Source organism: Echinops telfairi, unplaced genomic scaffold (assembly GCF_000313985.2).
Source record: "Echinops telfairi isolate 266 unplaced genomic scaffold, ASM31398v2 ScPeMD7_11;HRSCAF=52, whole genome shotgun sequence".
NCBI lineage: Eukaryota > Metazoa > Chordata > Mammalia > Afrosoricida > Tenrecidae > Echinops > Echinops telfairi.
Window position 1 is genome coordinate 2,841,748 of NW_022103908.1, and position 5,338 is coordinate 2,847,085.

A 5,338-nucleotide genomic window follows, 5' to 3' on the forward strand; every position below is an offset into this window, starting at 1 on the left:
TGATGAGGGCAGCGAATGTACATATGTGCTTGACACAATGGATGTATGTATGGATTGTGATGAGAATTGTATGAGCCCCCAATAAAATAATTTTTTTAAAGGTATAAATAAATATTTTATATGTGTATACATTCAGGTATAGTGCTGCCAGGTCTAAGTTGAACTGCTAACAGGAAAGTCAACATCTCAAACCACCAACTTCTGTCATAGAAAGATGAGACTTTCTACTTTCATCAATTTACATCCTTGAAAACCTACTGGAGCAGGTACCCCCTGTACTATAGGTTCATTGTGAGTCAAAAATTGACTCAATGGTATTGAGTGAGCCACAATCTTTGAAATTCCCACTGAATGACCTTTTTCTGATGGGTCTGAGTCAAAGCTGGCTGAGGAAGATACTGTTCAGCTATTGATTAGACTGGGAATGACCACCAGGTGTAATTATGATGGTCACCCTGCTGAGTAGAGAGTGAGTAATGCCAGAAGCAGAAAGAGAGGAGTCGGGAGTGGAGCATGTCGTTCAGGCCCTGTATCTGCCTGTATGCAAACCCCTTGGTTTAGGAGGCAGCTGTGACACCAGATGATCCACAGAAGAGCGGCGCAGGAGCAGCAGCAGCAGAACCAAGGGCCAGAACACGAGGCGGAGCTGTCGACTTCCAGTGCATGGAGCAGGAAAAGCCGAGTGCCTTTGGGAGAAAGCTAGTTTGTGGAATGGGGTGATGCCAGGTATTTCATTGAGAGTGGGAGCTTTGCTGACTCACGGAGTCGGACCTGAGTGCCTTTAGGTGGAGGCTTATGGTGGAGTAGTGTGCCCTCTGGGCATCTTTTTGGCAGCTCTGAAAGAGTGTTGTCACATTGTCTGAGCAGGGCAGAGACCAGGTCAAGAGACGGAGGGCCTGAGAGAGGCCTGCCTATGGCCTGGCTGAGTAGAAGCTGTCTTGTCTGAGCATTTCTCACCTAAATGGTAACCTAGTAACTCTTTAACTGTGCATTTCATCCATAATTCTGGGTGGTCCTTGCAATGAATTATAGAACCCCACAGCGAACTAGAGAGGGCTGTGGAAAGGATGGTGGATGTCAGACTGAGAGTTGCGGCTTGGAGATATGTCTGACTCCTACCTCATAGGAACTGACCCTGGACTGGTATGGATTGAGATTTCCTTCTCCCTTGGGTAACTGGAGAAGGTCAGACATGGTCCCCATGCCACTTCTTTACCTGTCCTAAAAAACATACCATTTCAGTGGGGAGCATGATACAACAACATGACCATATTCCACTAGAATGACATATATAGAATGAGAAAACAATGCTTCAATATTCCAATAGAATAATGAGGAATAGAAGGAAAATTTAGCTCCATCATTCAGGAGAGTTGGACAAGAAGTTCCTGTAGTGAAGATGAAAACTTTGCTGAGTCTTGAGAGATATTTAAAAAATAAAACTATGCAGTTAGACTAGATGAGTCTAAGAAATAAGAATGTGCTTGGTTTACATACATACATCAGATAGACAGGTTGGGAGGACATCTCACCCCTAAACTTGAGGCTTCCAAAACAGATTTAGACATCTACTGCTGGAGCCCAATTGGATACCCACTGATGTGCCCCTTCCCCCTGGCAGAGATACCTTGGAGGCTGCTTTCAGCGTCCACCTGGCGCAATAGATCTGGTGGCCTGCCTCACCTTTCCTGGTGCTGAGGAGAGCCTTGTTTTGCAGGCCACCAATTCTCTGCTGTGCCGTTTACTGCTAACTGCCATGAAGTTGACTGCTGACTCCTGGTGCCTCCATGCACAATGGAATTTGACCTTTGTGATCCACAAGGTTTTCATCGGCTGAGTGTCAGAAGAGTATCCACAAGGTTTTCATTGGCTGAGTGTCAGAAGAGTATACCCAAGGTTTTCTTCTGAATCTGTCTGGGTCGGGCAGCTCCACTGAAACTTGTTCAGAATCACAGTTACACTTCCGTTTCCATAAGCAGTTCCCCTGAACTGAAACCCATTCCCGTTGACTCAATTCTGACTTCCAGTGAGTCTATAGAATAAAACTGCCCAGTGGGGTTTCCAATCGCTACAGATGCTGACTGCCACATCTTTCGCCCTGGAGAAAACTGGGTTCAAACCACTGACCTTTTGATTAGCCAAACACTCGTTCACTCTACGACCAGAGTTCTTTCTCAGAAAGTGCATGGACCAGGAATCGAACCCTTGTCTACCATGTGGAAAGCAAGAATTTTACCATGGTATCTTGTTTATGCTGTCTGATATGAGTCTTCCCTCCTACTCTGTCCCTCATTTTTGACTGTGAATTCCTCGCACCCCCACCCCCAATTTTCAATTTCAGGAAGGAAATGATGCAATAATTGTCACCATCTGAAAACTCCATTGTAACAGGTGCATCGAGACTTGAGAAAACAGTATAATATCTAAGGAGCAATATGTTACATTGAGTTAGAAGCATTTTTCTATGTGTTCAAAACAATCCCAAGGGCATACTTGTATTTTATACAAGAGCAAAGTTGTGGGAACTGTTCTTAACTGGAGATTCAACTGAGTTCTTTGTTTCAGAATCTTCTCCTTACCTTACAGTTTGGAATATTACTCACAAATACCTGGTGACTCTTTTTTTTTTTTTTGCCAGATACTGCTCTAGAGGCAAAAAGATAATGCGCTTAATTGACCTCTTCCTTTGCTTCTTGTTCTACCCCAGTGGTTCCCAACCAGGGGCAATTCTACTCCCTAGGAGACAATTGGCCATCCCTGGAGATAGTTTTTTGTTTCTCACAAGTGGAGGAGCATTATGGTGTTACTGGGATCTAGTGGGCAGAGAGGTCAGGAATTGTGCTAAGTGTCCTATAGTATGCAGGTATGCTGTGCAAAACAAAGCTGGTTTTGGTCTAAAATTGCAGGAGTGCCACTGTTGAGAACCCTTGCTGCTGGCGGCCTGCCCAGCACTGCAGGATGCACTCTTTTCCCTATGAGTCTTGGCCCATAACCCGTGGTGTTTTCCCTGTGGATCAGATTGAAATTAATCTCCAGTGCAGAGTACATTGTGCCAAGATTCCGCTCCTCCCCACACAGTACTCTCTTGCTCTGGCACCCCCAGGCTCTTGAGAGCTTCCCCTCCTGGGGAGGGGACCCAGCCTAAACCAATTTGATTCAGATAGAGGTCAAATGCTGAATTAGGGTCTGCAAACGCTCCCCTCTCTCGGTGTCTAGGTGTTGATTTCTTCATTAAAGAGGATTGAATTGGGACACCTCGAAATATATGTTGATGTTCTGAACCCTGGTAACTATGATGATGCCCTTGTTTAGATGAAGAGTCTTTGATGATATTATCAACAAGGTTAACATGAAGTCTTACTAAATGATCTATGATGGGCCCTTAGCTCATCTGAGTGGGTCCTTTTGAAACAGAAGAGATGCAGACGCAGGACCCCTCGAAGACGTAGAAATGGGAGTTGTGTTGCAACTACAAGCCACGGACTGCCCGAGCTGTCACACGCTGATAGAGACAAGAAAGGATTCTTCACATTGAGTCTTTGGCAAGAATATCTTCCTGCTGAAACCCTGAATTCAGACTACTAGCCTCCAGGATTTTGAGACAACCAAGTTATGCTTATAGAAGCCATTGGATTTGTGGTGATTTGTTATGACAGCCCTAGAAAACCAATAAGATAGTGACCTGAAGTTTTTTTAGGTGAGAATTTGGTTATATTTGGATGAATCCATGATTATCTCTGCATCATCTCCTTTCTCGTGGGACAGCTCACTCCTCCATAGCAGCAAAAAGCTCACATTTAAAGTCACCACATGATCCCAATCTCTGATTTTTTGTTCAGACTGCTACACCCCAGAACCTTCTAGGTGCCAATAGCATTCTGTTTCTCAATCATCCATTCAACCAACCCTGCACTGGTAGCATCGTGGCTATGAGTTGGGCTACTATCCGCAAGGTCAGCTGTTTGAAACCAACAGCAGCTGTGAGGGGGAAAGAGTTACAGTCTCAAAAACTCACAGGGCAGTTCTACTCTGTCCTATAGGGTTACTGAGTGGCATTTGGTGGCATTGGGCTTGGGGTTTTGCATGCATTCACATATCCGGCAAGTGTGATGAGTGCTTTCTGTGCCAGCCAGGAGCAGTGCAACCACAACAAGCAAGCCCTATTCCCAAGTGGTGAACACTGACAAGAAAATGGACAACTACAACATAGAGTATCAAAGGCTGATGAAACAACCACTCAGTAGCTGCAACAAAAAGCACCAAGTTGAACGTGCTGGTTATGGTCCTTAGGGAGAGCTTTGCTGCTCTGAACCATGAGTAGAGCAGATGTTGTTCTTATATAAGTTTGGGGGGGGGGTGATGGGTGATGTTAAGAGATCGGCAGATTCCCAAGGGTGTATGAGAGTTGAGGGAGTCCTGGTGCCATAATGGTTATGCAATAGGCTGCTAACCCAAGGTTGTTAGTTCAAAGCCATTAGTCATTACTCAGGAGAAAGAAGAGGCTTTCTACCCTCATAAAGAGTTATCTCAGAAACCCACAGAGGCAATTCTAGCCTGTCCGACAGGGCTGCTATCAGTTGGAATAGACTCAATAGCAGTGAGTTTGGCCTTGGTATTTGGAAGTGAGTTGAGAAGCAGCAGTCTTGGTTCACTGGTAGAAATCTTCATTTCCCATGGGGCAGCCTTGGGTTTGATTCCCTGCTAATGCAGCTCTTGCACACCACCACCCACCTGTCAACGGACTCTTGGCGCTATGAACACGTTGAACAAAGCTTCCAGATGAGGATGGACTAGGTAAAAAGACGTCAGGCTTGGCAAAGCAGAAGGGAAGCAAAACAGAGGAAGGCCCTCAGGGAGTCGGATGGACACAGTGGCTGCAACAATGGCTCAAGCCTGGGAACAAGGGTGAGGATGGGGCAGCACCGGGCAGTGTTTCCTTCTGCTGTGCAGAGAGCTACTCCGGGTCACAACCACCTCGATGGTCCCTAACAACAACAGCCACAGCAGGCAAAAAGACCTGGACATCGATTTCTGAAAAGTAGCCAGGGAAGACCTTCTGGATCACGCTGGAATGTTGTCTGGTCCACAGCTAATCGAAGGGATGGTTCAGGACCAGGCAGTCTTTAGGTCCAGTGAAGCTCAGGATCTCCATGGGTGGGGCCAACTGTACCGCAGTAAGCGGGTGGGCATCGCTCGTAGGAATGTAGGTGTTTGGAACAGGCTGCTGTGCCTCAAGAGGCACTCAGAAGGGAGCTATAGGACGATTGGCAAGAAGCTGTAGCTAATGGGCTGGTTTACAAAGTGTGTCCACGGAGGCAACTTGTCCTTGATGACATTG